Here is a 21,525-nt window from a genome sequence, read left to right as displayed (position 1 = left end):
TCCCTACTGCCTCCCATCCTGCTTCAGGAAGCTGACCCCTGTGTGGGATCGCACCAGCACATGAGCAAGCAGTATGAATTTTCACACCCACTGGTCTCTGTACTGAACCTATCAGGAGCTCTAAAGTCTGCCCTTGTTGGGATGTGGCTTGATGATGATCAGTTTCTGCCAGTACTTTGTTTCTGCAGCCATTATCCACATGGGATCCTGATTGGGAATGCTAGCAATTAACTTGATTAAAGGGAACTTCACACAGTCCTGCCTATTCCATTCTTGCCTCAGCATTAAAGCTGAGGGCCACTAGATAACAATCAGACTGAGAACTCTGGCTCATTTTCTTCACCATTACTAATGAATGTTGAAACTAGTTGCAACATTGTCTTATTGCTACCTGCACTAAAGAAAAACAGTTGTTATCAAGTTCATATTTCAGGTCCATATAACTTCATATTCGTGGGATGAACCCACTGAATCTTTGGATGCAAAATGACATACTATCAGGAATTAATCAGTTTTGTACTATTTCACATGGTGTAGAAATGATTAAACTCCCACTTTTGAATAACAACCTAGAAGGCAAATATGTAAATTTAATCTCACTCTCAGCTTTTTCTAATCTGATACTCCTAGGTATATTTTATTCTCCCAGCAGTTACTATTTAAACAATACAGTGAATTGGTGGTTTAGAATGAAAGATGTTTTCCCAGTTGATTTTTTAAAAAAATATGTGTGATTGTTAAACTTCTGATATTACAAATGGACAGCATTATCTCACCTTACTGCTTGCAAGATATGAGCTTCTCAAAAACCTGCAATGATTATTGAGGAAATTGGTTCTATTTTGGTCTAGAGCTCACAAACTAAATTTAGTAATGATGGTTCACATCTCATATTCAGCTTCCTCTTCAGTTGTGTGAAGATGATGACATCATTGCTCAAACTATGAGCACTCCCATGAAACAGTTCTGCTTTTGTGAAGGTGGTTTGAAGTTCCTCTTTCAACAATATTGCCCAGTCAGTCAAATCTGTAATTGTGCAACCAAATATAAAGTATAAAATGACAGCATTCAGTGGAATGCAAAGTCCAGATCATTACAACAGTTCCTGACAAGTTTTTTTGGCATGACCACAAAAGGAACTGGACTGTGTAATACTGATTTACCAAGAACTAGGAATGTAAACATTTCAACAGTATTCAGTCAAGAGGATGTGATCTGTGCTTACCTAGTTCACCTCCCACTATAAGAGAGTGTTTGAAAAAGCTATCACACAAAACTAAAAATCAGAGATTCCCTGAAGATGTGTACAGAGGTCCACAATTTACATACGCTCGTACTTACAAACCCAATACCATATGGGGGCGTAGTTTTACAGGCCCAACATATGAACATTTTTCTGTGTTTATGAACAATTTGCTTTACATTGTCCTGCACTGTTCCAACTTGCATATAAATTTGCTTGCGAACAGACTCCACGCCGGCGCCTGGTTGCAATCCGAGACTGCCTGTAGTGTCAGGGTTTTCATTTTACTTGTGGAGATGCAGACCTAAACCTATGTGTAATGTAGTGCATGATGTTCAATAACTGCTTCTCTTATGAACTGAAAAGTCAAACTTCAGTTTTGTCCTGCATGTTAACTTCAACAGTTGCAATCTACATTGGCCTCTCTCACTGGGAAAGGGAAAACAAGTTAGGGGTAAAATTTGTTTCCTTTTGACAGTTATTAAAGGATTGGGAGGAAGTGAATGAAACAACATTAGGGAAGTCAATTTAAAACAAAAACAGTATTTGGGTCAAAGATGAGAGGCACCAAAGCAAATTCTATAGATATGTTTTGGGTGAGATGGAAGAGAAAATGGATGACAGATGTACTAAGCACAAGTAGAAAAGGAAACAAAGAATAAAGCATGATATTAAACAAATACAGTTATGTCATACTTTTTGCATCTCCAGGATAACCCAAGAGCTTTCCAATCAATGAAGTTCATTTAAAGTACAGTCTCTAATATACTTAGTGGTAGGCAATATGTGCATAAGATGGTCTCACAAATAATGCTTAAATAACTTAATCTGGTTGAGGATAAATGTTGGTTGTAAGCTTTGGGAAACTGTGAGATGGCACTTCCACCTGAATGTACTGTAAATCTCTGTTTAAACTTCAATCTGAAAGGCAGAACCAGTGGTAGTGCATCTCTCTCTCAGTAGGGTGGTACTTGTGTTACAATTCACTTGGAATAAGAGTTGCTATGGCAATGTGCACTTGCATGTTGCAATCTGGAGCTATGGATAATAATGGTAGAGACCCTAATATTCTTACTATCGCATGGCTGACCAGGAATGTTTCCTGTTCTTACCATCTGCCAACGTGTGTTGGAAACATTTGCAGATTGATGCTCAACCTGTTTTCTAGTTATGAATGCACCTTTCTTAGCCATTGAATCATGGGATGAAGCTGAAACCTGAATCTTCTGACTTAGAGGCAAAAGGACTGCACCATCAGTTGCGCAGTAATTCATTGAAATGTCAAGCCCTAGAGTACTTGATTGCAGATGCCAGTGTTAACATTGAACCATGGCTGACAAACGAAGAGACACAAATTTGTTCCTTAAACACCGTTCAGTTCAACTGTTCAAGCAGTAGACTGTGGCTCTCCAATGGATTTGTTTAAATATCCAAGCCAACAATGGACTAGCTAATTTATAATCAGTCCTGGAACTGAAATGATAGCACTTTTTTTAACGGCTTCTTTTATTAGTTCTGGATCAATAACCTTTCTTGCAATTATTCTATGCCAGGGTGACATTTTCTAGCCATAATTGTCCCATTTTCAGCTCATAGATGTGGTTAATATTCTCTTTCAGCTGTGCTTTGGTATTATGGAAAATAGGCCTGCACAGCTTTAAAGAGTTGTATTTGCAAGCCTCTCGGTTTTTGCACAACTGATCTCTGCTGATTTTGTGCAATGAGTACACTTCAAGTGACACTTTCTGGGATTATTCATTTACTTTGGAGCTTTCGATAAGAACTCTTTTTTTCTTACATAATTGAAACACTGCACATGTTCAGTCATTAGACTTAAGTCTTTGGATTTTCTTATCATTTAAATCCATCAGGATACAGATTCAAATTGTCATCAGCTGACCAACAGCTGTAGGTTTGTCTTTATCTCAGTATTATTAATAGTTTTTAATAGATTAAATTGTTGAACTTAAATTTTGCAAGTTGAATATTAATGTTTTACCACCAAACTACGTAAACTTTGCACTACAGTTCATGGCAGTAAATGTGTCAAGTGTGTATTATGGACAGCGTGTCCAAGAATAGCAGCATTTGAGCAGATGTACGGTGGCTGAGGGACGAACTGTATGATTTCAGGAAATGACTATGTTATCTTGATGTAGAATCCTCCTTTAACAAATATTTAGCAAGAACTACTAGGGTAGTCATTTGGTCAAGCGGAAAAGACAGAATTATCAATTCAGATCTAAAGTTTGTTTTAAGTGTTTAAAGTGCAGTGTGTATGTGAGAAGGTAAAATTACAACTCCATACTGTGTCAGTCAAAGTGACGATACATGGTTTACTAGAATGTAGTTTGTGATGGAAGGTTCAGAGAGAATGTTGTTTCAGGCACACTATATTAATTAGTTGTGCTATTAAGCATTTTCCATCTGAGAAGAGGTGCTTAAGTATATTCAATACTGGAATGAGAGAAAGTGTACTGAACACAGAATTAATATTGCTTACTTGATGCAAATAATCACATATGGTACTAATGTGCCTTTAAATCTTTAAGCAATTGTAAACTGAACATGTACAAAAGCTTTTACAGTCTTTTTTGTTTTTACTAATTTACCTTTAAATCCTACTTTCTCTTTCATTATCATTTTTCGATCTTCCCTTACTAAATTCTAAAAGCCTACTTTGCAGTCCTTGGGTTTACCTTTTTTTTGGTAACTTGATAAGTCTTGACCTTTCATGGAAAATATTCTAACTTTTTTGAAGCATGGTTAGAACCCGTTTCCATCTGTGTTTTCCTAGTTTCAGATTGATTTGCATCACTTTCAAATTATGTAACATTTTCTCATATTATGGCCACTCTTCCCTCAAATCTCCTTTAAAATGAGATTATTAATTAGGCCTTTCTTATTGTGTAAAGATCTCAAATAGCTCATCTTTGAATGTCTTCCTTGGCATTCTAGTCATGATTTAGTGCGCCATGTATTAACTATCAAGGCAGGCTCTTCAAGGAGAACTGATTCCCTACCCCCACCTGCAAGAAAACATCAGTTAGCTACTTAAGGACTGACTAGCAAGCTTCTCTGTCCATCATAAGGCTTAAAATGAAAGTTCCACCTCCAAGATTGTTGCTGGAGCACAGGTTTAGAGCCTCAAACAGTGAGAAGGTAACTGTTTTCCTTTTGCATTTCGCAAGGAAAGGGGAACTGGTGTTGGGCACGGGGTGTCAGAAGCAAAGACAAATGCTAGCTTTCTGTGCCACTTCCTTGTCTTAGAATCATAAACTCCCCTACAGTGCGAAAAGAGGCCATTCAGCCCACTGAGTCTACACTGACCTTCTGGAAAGTATCCCACCCAGACCTCTGGCCAATCCACCTAATCCGCACATCTTTGGACTGTGGGAGGGAACCAGAGCACCCAGAGGAAACCCACACAGACATGGGGTGATAGGGAAATGTGCAAACTCCACACAGGCAGTCGCTGAGGCTGGAATTGAATACAGATCGCTGGCACTGTAAGGCAGCAGTACTTACCACTGAGAACCCATCTCCACTCTATGCTAAGCTGAGGCAAATGGAAACCTTAACCAACAATTCAGTAGGCAGTTTGACCAAACAAGCCACTTCTCATGCCTGGCAAGAAATCAGGTCATTGTGTCTGTTAATTAGCCACTAAATGGCCTTGTTTGGTGGTGATTGAACAGATCATCCATGGATATTGTCACCCAGCTATTGCTTGCTGAGGTGGTGAGAAAGGAATTGGTGTAGCTCCAAGTAAAACTTACCAAATTAAGTTCCTTTCGCATCATATTCCTCGCCACCTCCCAGGCAGTGAGAATCATGCCCACTCTTCTGGAAAATCATTCTGTATACATTCCAGAAATTCATCCTCTGCAACTTTAGAGCAAACTACGTTTGCCCATTCTATGTATCGTTTGTAGAGTCCATGATTACTTTATTACCCATGTTACATTCATATGAAGATATGGGTGTACTGTACCTTTTTAAAAAGTTAAAAATTTAGTAGAATTATCTGACAGCACCAAGTGTTCTGAACAAGATATAATGTACCTTTTTGTCTCCAGGCAACCAGCTACATTGGCTGCTAGACCAAAACAAATTCAAATGCGGCCAATCAGGTTAAATTATACCCCAAAAAAACCCCACAAATGCAGTTTGAATTTAGTACATTGTGTCATTGTTTTTTAATATTGTCAATCCAATGCTTTGGAGGTATAAGACCGGGAAAAATTGAACAGTTGAGAGAGAATTGCCAAGCCACCAGCATGTACAGACTGCCCGAAACACAGCTCTCTTAAAGGTACCTTTATCAGTCAATGACTTCTGAACCAGAAATCCCTCAGAAAAAAAAATCTACAGAGGAAGATACAAAGGGAAGATTTGACGGCTGTTTGATTTTGAATTCTGAATTTTTGGTAAAACTTACTCCGGGGGGTGCGGGGGCTTTATTATAGAAGGGAAAATAAATGATAGGTTAGAGGAAGGAGTTGTAAATCAGTGTTAGTTAATTATTCCCTGTTATATTTTAAGAAATAAAATTGGTACTTTTTAGTTTAACTAGTTCTTGGCCTCTCAACTTCTCACAGATTACCGCATGGGATAAATCGTTTCGGTGTTGCAGGTTTAAATTAGTGAGATGGGAGTGGTTTACTCTGTGTCGTAACAACATGCACTCAGAGTACAAAGAGTCTCAGAGCTGTACAGCATGGAAACAGACCCTATGGTTCAACTCGTTCATGCCGACCAGATATCCTAACCTAATCTAGTCCAATTTTCCAGTATTTGACCCACGCCCCTCTAAACCCTTCCTACTCACATACCCATCCAGAATCCTTTTTTAAATGGTGCAATTGTTCCAACCTCTCCTACTTCCTCTGGCAGTTCATTCTGCACACGCACTACTCTCTGCTTGAAAAAGTTGCCTCTTAGGTCCTCTTTAAATCTTTTCCCCTCTCGCCTTAAACCTATGCCCTCTAGGTTTAAACTCTGCTACTGTGAGGAAAATGCCTTGTTTATTTACCCTATCCATGCCCCTCATACTTTAATAAGCTTCCATAAAATCACCCCTCAACCTCCAACACTCCAGTGAAAACAGCCTCTCCCAATAGCTCACACCCTCCAATCCCAGCAACATCCTTGTAAATTCTTTCTGAACCCTTTAAAGTTTCACAATGCCCTTCCTATAGCAGGGAGAATTTAGCACAGTATTGCAAAAGTGGCCTAACCAATGTCAACATCACCTCCCAACTCCTGTACTGAATGCTCTGACCAATAAAGGTAAGTATATCATACGTTATCTTCATGATCTTGTCTACCTGCACTCCAAGGTCTCTTTGTTCAGCAACACTCCTTAAGATCTTACCATTAAGTGTATAAGTCCTACTCTGATTTGCCTTTCTAAAATGCAGCACCTCACATTTATCTAAATTAAACTCCATCTGCCACTCCTCAACCCATCGGCCTATCTGATCCAGGACCCGTTGTACTCTGAGGTAACTTTCTTGGCTGTCCACTGCACCACCCATTTTTATTTATCTTCAAATTTACAATTTATATCTCCTATGTTCACATCCAAATCATTTATGCAAGTGAGGACAAACAGCGGACTCAACACCAATCCTTGTGGCATTCCACTGGTCACAAGTCACCAGTCTGAAAAGTAGCCCTCCTCCACCACCCTCTGTCTTCTACCTTTTGAGCCAGTTCTGTATCCAGATGGCTAGTTCTACTTGTATTCCATGAGATCCAATCTTGCTAACCAGTCTACAATGTGGAACCTTGTTGAGAGCTTTACTAAAGTCCATATAGATCACATCTACTGCTTTGCCCTCATCAATCCTCTTCGTTACTACTTCACAAAGCTCAACTAAGTCAGTGAAACGTGACTTCCCATGCACAAAGCCATGTTGACTATCCTTAATCAGCCCTTGCCTTTCCCTCAGGATCCCATCTAATAACTTTCCCAACACTGATGTCACGCTCACCAGTCTGTAGTGCCCTGGCTTTTCCTTACCACCTCTCTTAAATAGTGGCACTACATTAGCCAACTTCTAGTCTTCTGGGACTTCGCCTGTGGATATCAATGATGCACATACCTTGGCAGGGGCAATCTCTTTCCTAGCTTCCCATAGAGAGTCCTAGGGTGCACCTGATCAAGTTCTGGGGATTTATCCACCTTTTTATGCATTTTCACATGTCCAGCACCACCATCTCTGTTGTATTGTTATTTTTCAAGATTTCACTATTTTATTTCCTCAGGTTCTCTAGCTTTCATATTCTTTCCCACAGTAAACACTGATGCAAAATACTCATTTTTGTATCCTTCCCATCTCCTGCCATTCCACACATAGACAGCCTTGTTGATCTTTAAGGGGTCATATTCTCGTATTCTCTCCCTAGTTACTTTAATGTCCTTCACATATTTGTAGAATCCCTAAGGTTTGTTTTCTTCTCATTACCATTGGTTCTTCTGACAATTGCCTAAAACTGGTATCCTCTTATTCTTGATCTTAGCAGTTATGGCTTCTCCAGTCCAATCCTCTACCTGAATTTCCTTACTGTTACAGCCATTTTCATGAATCCTTTCTCTGTTTCCATTTTTTTCACTCCCTTCCTAAAGTGCTGTGCCCAAAATGGGATGTCCTGCTCCAGATGAGACTGAATGCATGCTTTATAAAGGTTCACTATAACTTCCTTGCTTTTGAACGCTAAACCTCTGTTTATAGAGAGCTGGATCCTGTATTTTTTTAACTAACTGCTTTCTTGACCAGCCTTGCTACTTTCAACGATTTGTGTTCAATGATAACTTTTTAGTTCCGGTTCATTCACCAAGAAACTGAACTGAGTAGAAGATTGTAATATTAATGGCAGCAGGTTCCTATTTTAAATGGATTTCTTTATTGTTAATATGGAGCAAACTTTACATAATTGTGTATCATGAATGGATTTAATAGCTTGCTTTTTAGTGAATATTTATGCCTGGTCCTTTTAAAAAGTGTATGCTTTTTACTCTCCAGGGTGTAGGGTGTAATTAAGATGACAAATCTGTAAGCAGGGAGGCTCTTTATTTACAGTAACAGCATTTCCTCTCTGACATGAATTTTGATGAGTAACTGTCATGTTAGCAGTGTCTTTATCCCTTGCTTTCTTGGGTGATTCTTAGAATTATTGGTGTCAAGCTAGCTCTATTTGCTAGCCTTGAGCAATATTTAATTGCCTGTGTATTTTCGTCATGATGGAACAGCAGTGCTGTGTGAATGATATTTCCAACTCTCATTGCAAAGACCTGTTATTTATGTTGTGTTCCTTTCATGTCAACCAACATAGCCTTGAGCTACAGTAATTTAAAAACCATCCTTTCTCATTCTGGCTCAATCTGAATCAAATCCATCAATGCCTTTCTGTAGTTTAGAACATTCCGGAGCAGGAATCAATCCAAAGTATTTTGTAATGGAGCTAATGCAGTCTAGATTTTATGTGTGCATTGTTAGCTCTTAAATTATATCCTGTTTAGTAATGTAGTCTTAAAACATTTGCTTGAAATGATTTTCTTCCACTTGAGCACAATCTAGAATGATACTTCAGTGCAGTCTTGAAGGAATGCTGCATTCCTAAATAGACCATTTTTAACAACTGCACTGAAGCTGATTATCTGATGGTTATCACGCTGCTGTGCAAGTGACCTTGTTGTGTAAGTTAGCTACTGCATTTTCTACAGTTCAGAAGTACTTAATTGCTTTCAGAGCACTGTTGGAAGACCCAAGAATGTGGATGGAATCACACAAAGTCAAGATCTGTCCTTCAAAACTTTAGAGGCTTCTCTCAGTGTATCCGCAATGGAGTGGCAGGAGGTGAGGGTGCAGATATGTGTTGCGAAAAGTAGAATCATTCCCTACATTGATTTTTGTTTCTTATCTTGATCATAACATTTTTTTTTAAAAAAATGAACAATTCTTTGAATTGTTCCTGAATGTGAATCAATTAATTGGAAAGTGAAGATGTTTGGATGTTGGCTGAGGACAGGTGAGCTGTCTTGCATGACAGACTGCCAACACCCAGAACATTGTTCATGAATAAAGATTACTATTTCCAAGAGATTCAGAGAGAGAAAAATAAAAGAAAAGCATACTTAATAAATTGTAGGGGTGCTTTAAAACCAGGGATTGATGAAACACTTTACCACTCAAATCCACCTCAATTAAGCCATCTTGTGATAAAGTTTAAAAATTGTTTTTATCAGATTTTATTGGATGTCACTCAAAAGGAGAACAAAGCAAGTCATATGACAAAAGCCAACCTGCTGCCACCCAATTACAATTCTGCTAAATTTTGAATATATTTCCATTATGTCAGATTTGTGTGGGAGAACTCACTTTGAAACAAATTCTCATGCAGCAAATGGAAATAAACCATGATGAGAATGTGTTTCGTGTTCTTTTTTAGGGTAAGGAGGGAGTAGTATTGATTCATCTATTGCATAGCAGAGCAATACTTTTGAAATATTATCTTGTTGATCAATATGTCTTTTATATTTTATGATGCCCTCTCCTATTAGGATAAGTATACTATGGTATTTGTGAAATGTTATTTAATTTGATCCTTAACAGTTTGAAAATTATAAATTGAAGAAATGATTGACCACTTTAGAGTCTTGTAGTCTGAATATAGGTGATATACTCTCCTGTTGTATGTAAGCTAAGTGGTGAAAAACTGGCTTTGCAGCATGAACAAAGAACAGTAGTTGATGAAGTGAATGATGGTTTTAAATCACCACTTCTCTGAAATCTCATTACCACTGCAGAGAGGACCAAAATAACAGTCACTGTACTGCAGCATCACCATGGAAACTGTTGGGAATATTTAGGTCTCAAATTGCCTATATTTCTGCCATTCCCTTATTTGTTTTCAGCTATTCAATGTTGATTGCTTTTTCTCTTGGTTGATTGGTTGCATGTTGTCTGAACTTGCATAAATTTTACTAAAATTGATTTCTCTTTATGGTCTGAATTTTGGAACGTCCTGCTTGATAGAAGCATAGCGGTAGGGTTGTGTATCATGGCCAGTGACTTACAGTTCTGTTGCCATCGAAGATATTGTCGGTGCCAATTCGGAGGGTCCCCAGAGACTACCTGAACCCACAAGTATCTTAATAATCTTAGGTTAATCTGGATTCTTAAACCTCACTGGAACCCTGAGGTTATTCCAGCAGTGAACTGGGTGATGTGCTTGTACTGCCTAATATTGACTGATAGTTGTGCTGAACAGGAGTTCTTCCTACCACGGGTGCTGTAGAAACACCATTGCCATTATGGTTTCTCATCTGTCTCCAAATTAGAGACTCTTACAGCTTGGAGGCGAGGTGAACAAGTTGATATTGAGCAGCCTATAACCAGAAAGCTTCTATGAAGTGCTCCCTTTGTGCTTGCAGCCCCAATGGTATGAACAGATGAATCCTGCCAATGGGAAGGGCCATCCTGTCACTATCAGGCAATCAGCTGGTGTGTTCTACAAGTCACCACTTGAAGCCCACTTTTTGAGTGAAAATCTATTCTGATGTTTCAGTGGGTGACTTTCATTACATGGGCGAATTCAGTATAGTGACTTAGAGGAAGCTGTGGACAGCATTGATCTTAATGATGATTTATTTTCTTTTACATTTCACACTGATCCAGTTGATTCTGACTTTTTTTAAATTTTTAATCTTTTTCAGGTGGAATTCGGGATCAAGTAACCGGTTCCACTAATTTCAGAATCATTAACTGCTTTGGAGTCAGAAACAAAACGCTGGCTTTTCCGGGATTGAACTTGACCTGACAGGGAGCTGTATTGCTGATGCTACATTCTTCATAATGAAGATGCCAACAGGAATACCTGCTTTAGTCGAACTACAGTCTATTCTCGCAAAGGATTGCTGAGAATGCGAAATGTGCCTTTTACAGTGGGAAAGAAAGATCTGAAAAGAAGATTTCTCTACAATGCATTTAAAAGAAACCTTTGTTTGAGTCTCATGATTTGAAACATACAGCGATTTGTAAGTAGTTTTAATTAATACCTCAATTATTTGCTACTTTGGGGTACTGACGAAATCATTTATTGAAACATGCTTTTTTTTTATTGAAATGTGCAAATACATTAGGAATGTCACAGTGTATGATACTGAACATAATAAGAATGATGCTTGTTTTGCATTATTTAAAACTGTACTGTCCAGCAGAACCAAGGGCCTTTCAAAATTGTATTTGTTTAAAGCTACCTTGTAAATGTTAGAAAACTGAAGGCATTACACGATGTGAATTTTAATAGTTAAATGTAATGTGCAGCAAGACATAAATCATCCCTTGTTCGTGTGAAAATGGGAAGACAGAATCTGTTACTTTTATGAGATAACAGATGAAATGGTGAATTCAAGTGAGCATAATACGTTCATTCATCCTGCTGATTTGGCTCATGTCAAGGCTCTTTATTCAGGTCTCCCTACAATGGATTTAAAATACTTGCAGATGTTGTGAAGGGATTTGCTCTGCTAATCACAGGTATGGCAGTAGGATGTTATTTTTTATTAATGTTTTTAAATAATCATACTCTATAGGTCTAGTGTTAATTACTTATGAATATTTAATGTTCAATTCTTTTTATCCTCCCCTTCACATTAGTTATGATTGGTATCAAGGTTTTGTAAGAGTAAATTTGATATGGGCAACAGTGAATTGGCAGTCTATTTTACTCACTAGCCTTTTTTCAGATCCATTGACTTTAATAGAACTGAAAATTGGGTGGGGTGGAGTAGGAGCAGTGATTCGCCATTATCCATTTCCATTACTCCCTGTGTTGAATTGGACTCTGGCCATTTTGCTGCTTTGGTTGAAAATGATGCTAAATTTTAGAGTCATTGAGTCATACAGCATGGAAACAGATCCTTCAGTCCAACTTGTCAGCACTGACCAGACATCCCAATCTGACCTAGTCCCATTTACTAGCATTTGGCCCATATCCCTCTAAATCCTTCCCATTCCTTTACTCACAAAGTTGCCTTTTAAATATTGTAATTGTGCCCACCTCCACCACCTCTTCTGGCCATTCATTCCATATACATGCCACCCTCTGTGTGAAAAATATACCCCTCAGGTCCTTTTATTTTTAAAATCTTACCCTTCTCACCTTAAACCTTTGACTTCTAGTTTTGGATTCCCCTAGCTTAGGAAAAAGACCTTGGCTACTCACCCTATCCATGCCCCTCCAGCATTTTATAAACCACTAAGGTTACCTTTCAGCCTCCGACGCTCCAGGGAAAATAGCCCCGGCCTATTCAGCCTCTCCCCATAATTCAAACTCTCTGACATCCTTGTAAATCTTTCTTTTTTGTGCCCTTTTCAAGTTTAGCAACATCCTTCCAATAGAAGAGTGACCAGAATTATATGCCATATTCTAAAGTGGCCTCACCAATGTCCTGTACACCCATAACATGACATCCTGACTCCTATAGTCAATGTTTTGACCAATAAAGGCAAACATATCAAATGCCACCTTCATCACCCTGTCTACCTGTGACTCCACTTTCAAGGAACTATGCACCTGCACTCCTAGGTTTGAGTTGGCACCACTCCCCAGGGCCCTACCACTAAGTCCTGCCCTAGCTTGCCTTACCAAAATGCAACACCTCATGTTTATCTAAATTAAAGTCCATCTGTCACTCCTTTTGCCCATCGACCGATCTGATTAAGGTACCATTGTACTCTGAGATAATCTTCTTCACTGTCCAATACGCCACCTATCTTTGTTGGGATTTAAAAATAAGTAACAATTTGTTATTTTCTGCATGGATTTTTTTATTGGCACAAGTATTTAGTTTTTATATTGTACTCAATAGAAGTTTCATTTTTCCCAGGAGGAAAGCAATTGTTGTGGTGACTTGCTAAAACGGATACTGGACAAATGCAGTATTTCTCAGTGTACATTTCTCACTCCATTGACATTTGCAGTTTACAGCATTTGTATTATCAGGATTTTTGAGGCTTTGTCATTAAGAAAGGTACATTATATTTTCCCTGCTACCAATCATCTCACTAGGATTTGACTTTAAGAATTTGTTTTCTTATCTGCCCTACTTTAAACGGAAGACCATTCTAAGTCCACAATGAAATTTGTACTGACTTCTTTCCTAAACTAACTGTTGCTGGTTTAAGCCTTTGCTGTCTTACTATCATGACAAACTTACTTTGAAACATTTGTTTTAACTTGCCTTATATTTATCATGTGATGTGCTTTTTTTGGAAGCCCAAAGATTTCTACTTTCCATATACTCGAGTAAAAGTCTATCTCATGCAAAGTTCAACCCCTTAGTTTTGGTCAAAAAAATTTGAAATTTTCCACATTTTGTGTAAAGGTCATCCCTAATTCTTCACAGATAACAGGTCAACATTTGAGAGTTAAGGTACAAGTATACAATCCTTTTATCCAAAATTCTGAAATTCAAACATCTCCAAAATACAAAATTTTTTCATGGAGTGTGGAGCATCATTTTGATGTGTGAATAGGTGACCCAACTCCACACCCACTTGAACCACGTCACTCAGATGTCATGTGGCAGCAAGGCCCAGCACTGGCAAGCATCAGTTGTGTCTTAGCACTCGTACTATTCACACGTGCGTCTGCTGTTAGGTAACTTTTTTTTATTTCACTGTGACAATGTCATTTATTCCAAAATCTGAAAAATTCTGGATTCCAAAAAAAAAACAACTGGCCTCAAGGTTTTCGAATAAAGGCTTGTTTACTTGTATTATCCTGTACGTAAATGTTATGATGAGGAAAATTTTTTTGTGCTTTTGGGTTTTGATGCACATTTCACAGTTATTTAGCACGAAAGTTTAAGATGCATCAGGTCAGAGTCAGGTGACAACCTCCCTTTGTATGTAGCTCAGCTGGACTCCGTTTCCCTTATTGCACAAAAGCTGCCTGCTGAACTAGAAGATAAGATATTACAGTTTCACCAGTTTTATAATCAGAAATCGACAAAAAGAAGGCTACAAGTTATCATTCATTGGAAACTTGGACGGAATGTCTATTTCTCTCAACATGCTGGAGATGTCTTGGTTTCTGTTGTCTTTATCTGGTAATAACTGTAATTCGTCTTTTTTTTATTCACTGAGAAGTCAGTTGGGCTTCTGCTAATGATATGGTAGCTTGGACTGTAGCCTGAATTTCAACCCCTCAAAAGTCGTATCCATATAAATGTTGACCCCATAAGTTTAACCTTAAAAATAGTCTAAAAAGTTTGACTTTTACTTGAGTATATATGGTAACTCAACCTGTTGATGTCCAGACTGCAAATGTGTTGCTGGTCAAAGCACAGCAGGCCAGGCAGCATCTCAGGAATAGAGAATTCGACGTTTCGAGCATAAGCCCTTCATGATGTCCAGAGTCTACCATATGGCTTTCCTTTTTTTGTTTAATAATAAAAGCAACCTGCCTTGTGCAATAAACTTAATCCTTAAATTTCTTAAATGTTGTGATGTGCCAGAGGTGAATTCTCCATTATTGCAAACAAGTTAAATTATTCATATGCATAAAGTGTCAAAGAAGTTGTGCAGAAGCAAATGTAGATCTCTTCTTTATCTCCTTTTTTTTTTGCTCTGGCTGCTTTGTTTGGTAAAGAAGTCATTTGCTTGTGTGCAACCTCTCCTTTCCCCATCCTCTTTTGCTCTAACACTGGGATAAAAGTACCATTCAGAGCAGCTGAGATGTTGTCTGTTCTTATCAATGCAGAGGAAAATATTCCTTCTGCCCTGCAAATGGCTTTAACACCACTACAGGTAGAAATATGGGCCAAGACAGGATAACAGCCTTGAAATGTACTTGTCATTTATGCATTTGAGATGATGCTTTTTAATGTTGTAAATGTCCCCGATGCATTTGACAGAGAAAAAGATGGATAGAGAATAGGTAGGAAAAAGACATAATTGAAGAGAGAACTTTTGAGACAATAGGTAGCAACTCAGTTTATCCAACTGGCTTATGCTTCTGCTTAAAAATTAGCATTTCTTTCCAAACTTTCAATGTATTCTTGTCCTGGTGTTCAGTGGTATAATTTCATGTGATGCAAACTGGGGATTATTTCTCCATTGTACATGAAGAAATTACAAATTGCTGGTTCTTCTGGAATTTAAGGAAAATCAAATACAAAGAAATTCTTGTTTCCTGTTTGCTAACCAATTTTATATCCATCTCAATAGACTGCCCCAATTAAGTGTTCTTTAATTTTACACATTATACATATCACTTATGTGGGACTTGTCATAAACTTTCTGTAAGTACAAATAAACACATTCACTGACTCCTCCGATCAACTCTCTGAATTGCATCCTCAAATTTCTATTAGATGGGTCAAGCATAATTTCCCCTTTGTATGGAGTGTAACTTGTATTGTTGAATTCCTATATGGCTGGCATTAGGGGACCTCCCTCAGTACCAGCAAGTATTGAAAAGTTCTGATAAAATTCAAAGCTGATGAATCTCTCTCAATGACCCAGCATACATTCGTAATCAGCAAAGATACCACCACTGGAAAACTTGTGTCTTCACTTTTAGAAGTGAATGGTTGATGAGAATGTAATAACTCCTATACTATATTAATGAAAAATGTTTTGCGTTTAATTGTTATATCACTTATGAAATAAAGCTGGCAGCTATTTGTCACAGCTAATAAGTTGAGATTTAAGTTTGTCAGGATAAAATAAAATCTAAGAAAATATTTTTACTCTTCAATGTACTTATCTAATTGGCAGAGTTGCTTCATGGTCGCTTGGTTAAGATTACTGCAGCTAAATAAAAGCATGCAATAAGCTTAGCCAGGCATTTAATCTTTCAAAATAAATGAATATAGAAACATGGAAGATAGGAGCAGCAGTTGGCCATTTGACCCCGATCATGCTCTCTCATTCAGTATGATCATGGCCAGTCTTTGGGCACAATAACCTAATCCAGCCCTCTCCTATATCCCTTGATTTCTTTTGCCACAAGAGTTGCACTAGCCTCCTTGAAAATGTACTATGTTTGCCTCATCCACTTTCTCTGGGAGTGAATTTCACAGGCTCACCACTCTCTGGGTGAAGAAATTTCTCCTGCTCTCAAGATTTATTATCAAAGTTTTTCCCTACATCCATAAATAATGACCTGTAGTTTGGGACTCCTCCACCATCCGGTCCACCCTTCCTACATCTAACCTATCTCACCCTGCTGAATTTTACAGGTTATTGAGAATCCACCCCCCCCCCCCCCCCCCATCTTTTTAACTCCTGTGAATATAATCTTAACGGACTCGATCTCTCCTCATTGTCAGTCCTGCCATTCCAGGAATGAAGTTAGTAAACCATTACACTTGCTATTGGAGAAGTAGGGTATGCTTCCTTAGCTAAGGACACCAAAACTGCATGAAATATTCCAGGTATGGCCTCACCAAAGCACTGCATAATTGTAAAAAGACATTCTTGGTCCTGTACTCTAATCCTCTCGCTATGATGGCCAATAAGCATAGAATTTCTACAGCATGGAGAGGCCATTCAGCCCATCGAGTTTGCACTGACCCTCCAAAGAGCAACCCACCCAGACACCGAGCCCACCTATGGCTAATCCACCTAGCCTGCACATCCCTGGACACTGCAGGACAATTTAGCATGACAGATCCACCTAACCAACACACCTTTGGACTGAGGGAAGAAACTGGAGCACCCAGTTGGAAACCAAAGCAGACATGGGGAGAATATGCAAACTCCATGCATACAGTTTGTTTTCTTTACTGCCTGCTGCATCTACACACTTACGTTCAGTGACTGGTGCACAAGGACACCCAGATCTGTGAACATTCTCTATTCTCCATTTGCACACTTCATGGTAAAGTCCTGGGTCGTGTTGCTGAACAAAGACACCTTGGAGTGCAGGTTCATAGTTCCTTGAAAGTGGAGTCACAGGTAGACAGGATAGTGAAGAAGGCATTTAGTATGCTTTCCTTTATTCAACAGAGTACTGAGTACAGGAGTTGGGAGGTCATGTTGGGGCTATACAAGACATTGGTTAGGCCACTTATGGAATATTGTGTGCTCCTATCAGAAGGATATTATGAAATTTTGAAAGGGTTCTGAAAAGATTTACAAGGATATTGCCAGGGTTGGAGGATTTGAGCTACAGGGAGAGGCTGAATAGGCTGAAGCTGTTTTCCCAGAACTTTGGAGGCTGATGGGTGACCTTACAGAAGTTTATAAAATCATGAGGGGCATGGATAAGGTAAATACCCAAGGTCTTTTCCCTGGGGTGGGGAGGTCCAGGACTAGAAGACATACATTTAGGTGAAAGTGAGGATTGCAGATGCTGGAGATTAGAGTCAAGAGTGTGGTGCTGAAAAAACACAGCAAGTCTCGCAGCGTCCGAGGAGCAGGAAAATTGATGTTTTGGGCAAAAGCCCTTCATCAGGAATATGTTTAGAGTGAAAGGGGTAAAATTTTAAGAGACCTAAGGGGCAACATTTTCACGCAGAGAGTGGTGTGGGGTAGGGAATGAGACTAGAGGAGGCTGGTACAATTACTTCATTTAAAAGACATCTGGATGCATATGATTAGGAAAGGTTTAGAGGGATGTGGGCCAAATGCTGGCAAATGGGACTAGATTAGGTTAGGATATCTGGTTGGCATGGACGAGTTAAACCAAAGAGTCTGTTTCCTTGCTGTATATCTCTGTGACTCTAAATAATAATCTGCCTTCCTATTTTTGCTACCAAAGTAGATAATCTCACATTTATCCATGTGACACTGCATTTACCATGTATGTGCCAACTCACTTAGCCTGTCCAAATCACATTAAACATCTCTGCATCCTTCTCACAGCTCACCCTTTCACCAGGCTTTGTCATTTGCAAATTTTGAGTCATTTCATTTAGTTCCCTCTTTTATTTTATTAACACTCTTTTTTTTTGAAAAGAAATCTTCATTCATGGGATGTGGGTGTTTCTGATTTGGAGCAGCATTTAGTGCCCATCCCTAATGGCCCAGAGGGCAGTTAAGAGTCAACCACATTGCTGTGGGTCTGGAGTCACCTGTAGGCCAGACCTGGTAAGGATGGTGGTTTCCTTCCCTAAAGTACATTAGTGAACAAGATGGCGTTTTCTTACAATCAACAATAGTTTCATGGTCATCATTAGACTTTTAATTCCAAAATGTTTGCTTTTGAATTCAAACTCCAACATCTGCCATAGCAGGATTTGAACCCAGGTCCCGAGAACATTACCTGGTCTCTGGATTAACAGTTGAGCAACAATACTATGAGGCCATCACCTCCCCTGAGAATAGCTGGGGCCTTGGTCCCAATCCCTGTGGTACCCAACTAGTCACTACCTGCCATTCAGGGAAAAAAAAATCCTATTCCTTGTTTTTCTGTCTGCTGACTAATTTTGTATCCATCTGAATACATGATTCCCAATCCCATGAGCTTTAACTTTATACATTAATCTCTTATGTGGGAGTTTTTCAAAACCTTTGTGAAAGTTCATATATACCCCTTGCTTCCCCAATCAAATCTGAGTTCACTCCTCAAAGAATTCCAGGAGATACATCAAGCATAACTTCCTATGCTGACTGTGTCTGATCCTGACACTGTTTTCGAAGTGCTCTGCTGTGAAATCCTTGATAATAGATTCTGGCAACATCCTCACGGCCAATGTCAGACTCATTGTCACTAATTCCCTGTTATCTCTCCCTTCCTTTTTAAACAGTGGGGTTACATTCGCTACCTTCCAATCTGTAGAAACTGTTCCAGAGTTTGAAGATTCTTCAAAGATGACTACCAGTACTTTCACTGTTTCTAGGGCCACTTCTTTAAGTACTCTGTGATGTAGATTATCAGGCTGTGGGGATTTATCAGTCTTCAGTCCCATCTTTTTCTGTTTTAATACAGATATGCTTCAGTTCCTTTTGCTCATTAATTCTCATATTCCTCCTCATTTCTGGTATGTTAATTCAGGTACTCTCTGTAAATATAGAAGCATAGTATGAGTTTAGTTTGTCAGCTATTTCTTTATTCCCTAACATTAAACTCCTCCTTTTCTGACTGTAAGGGACTTGCATTAGTTTTCATGCATCTTTTTTTCCCTTCACGTACCTATTGAAACTTCTACAGTCAGTTTTTATGTTCCCACAAGCTTAGCTAAAGGATAAAAGTTTAAAAAAAAACTGTGGATGCTGGAAATGTCAATTAAGAACAAAAACCAAACAGCTTAAGCAGCAACTATAGGGAGAGAAACACATAACTTTTTGGGTAGATGACTTTTTACCAGTAAGGACTGTTAACACATTGTCAATGCGCCATTGTGAATTGTATGTTGACTCAGTCAAAATTCATCAACGTACAGAGTTTGTTATGTTGGTTTGAGTTCAAAAATACTCCGATCTCAGGGGCATTTCAACAACATACATGAACGTTTTCTCTGAATACTTTCCAAATACTTTGAGTTGAAGGGGATCACTGCAAATGTTAATCATTTCTATGAACCCAATCCTGATGTTGTATTTGGGTACAACTGCTATACATGTATAGCATCCTTTTTAATGCAACAAAATGATGCAAGAATTTGCAAATCATATAATCTCATTATGTGAATCTGTACATATTTAAGACAGGTAACCAACAGCTTGTTCAAGTCACAGGTAGGTTACAGGGAGCGTCTTAAAGGAGGAAAATGAGGTGGCGAGATATAGAGAGGGCATTCCAGAATCTGGGGCTGAAGCAATGAAAGGCATAGCCACAAATAGTGGGCCTTTCAGGAGAACAGAATCAGATAATGACACGTATCTCCAAAGTTTGAGACTGGAGGGGTTTAAAAAAATAGGGTGTGGTAAAGCTATGAGGAATTTGAAAACAAGGATGAGACTTTTAAAATCAAGGCATTGCATGATCAGAAGACAGAGTAGGTCAGGGAGAAACAAACTGACAAGTGAACAAGACTTGGTGCAATTTAACACCTGGATAGAAGAGTTTCAGCGAAGTTTATTATGAGGATAGAGTGCAGGAGACTATCTAGGAATTTGTTGGAATGGTCCTAGTCATACAGCACGTAAACAGACCATTTGGTCCAACTTTCTGTACTGATCAGATAATTCAATCTGATTTGTCTCAATTGCACTTAATCTCTTTGGATTCCCCTTAATTCTATTTGCCAAGGCTATCTTATGTCCTCTTGTTGCCCTCCTGATCTCTCTCTCAAGTATACTCTTACTGCCCTATACTCCGCTAGGGATTCACTCGATCCCAGCTGTCTATTCCTGGTATATATCTCCTTTTAATTGACCAGAGCCTCAATTTCTCTGTTCATCCAGCCTTACCTAAACCTTCCAGACTTGCACTTCACATGGACAGGACTATACTGTTTCTGTGAACTCTCGTTATCTCATTTTTAAAGGCCTCCCACTTCACAATCTTTTACTTGCAAATAGCCTCTCCCAATCAACTTTTGAAATTTTCAGGCTAATACCATTAAAATTGGCCTCACTCCAATTTAGAACTTCAACTTTTTGATCAGTTCTATCCTTTTCGTATCTATATAAAGCTAATCTAATTTTGATCACTTGCCCCACTGACACCTCTAGAACTTGCTGTACCTTATTTCCCAACTGAAGGTCAAGTATTGCTCCATCTCTAGTAGGTACATCTCTACATTGAAAGTTTTTTTTATACACTTAACAAATTCCTTTCCATCCAAGCCCTCAAGTCTGGAGGCTGCAAAGAAAGGCATGAATGGGGGCTTCAGCAACAAGTGAGCTGAAATGAGCAAAGTCAGGTGGCAATGGATGATCTTAATGATGATAAGAACATGTAATCTCAACCTCTGTTGTCAAATATAATGTCAGAAATGCAAATTCTGCTTACCTCCAGACTTGCTAGACAGAGGGATGGGGTTGGTTGCCAGGGAATAGTGTTTGAAGTGAAGACTGAAAAGAATAGCTTCAGTTTTCTCAAATGACATTAAATTATAAATAGTTAAGTCACAAATAGCGAAAGAAATTGGAAAATGAAATGCTAATGCACAGCAATTGGTGTGGTGTAGCCTTGGGACCACAGATGGGAGTCAGAAGGAATCTAGTAGTTGGCTTCCATGGTCCTACCTTGATGAGGTACTATGTCCAATTGAATGTTGAACACCCCCGGTAGGCCATTGTGGAACCACACAAGGTTTGCTGGGCAGCCACTAGATGGTGAGCCCTTTAGCTTATTGAATACCAGTGGTAACA

General features: G+C 38.8%; 1 protein-coding gene across 7 annotated transcripts in view; it reads left to right on the top strand.

Moving 5' to 3' along the window:
- The window catches only part of ptprea (protein tyrosine phosphatase receptor type Ea), a 270,285-nt gene that overhangs the window by 72,609 nt on the left and 176,151 nt on the right, over positions 1-21,525 (top strand). For all 7 annotated transcript variants that reach the window (XM_060841967.1, XM_060841966.1, XM_060841968.1 and 4 more), the window contains one exon: positions 10,968-11,288. The gene's annotated coding sequence lies outside the window, so the exon portion shown is untranslated. The remainder of the gene's footprint in view (positions 1-10,967; positions 11,289-21,525) is intronic.

This window comes from Hemiscyllium ocellatum, chromosome 22 (genome assembly GCF_020745735.1).
Source record: "Hemiscyllium ocellatum isolate sHemOce1 chromosome 22, sHemOce1.pat.X.cur, whole genome shotgun sequence".
In the NCBI taxonomy this organism is placed as follows: domain Eukaryota; kingdom Metazoa; phylum Chordata; class Chondrichthyes; order Orectolobiformes; family Hemiscylliidae; genus Hemiscyllium; species Hemiscyllium ocellatum.
Note: the sequence above shows the minus strand (reverse complement) of the source record. Positions and strands in the feature narration are given on the sequence as shown.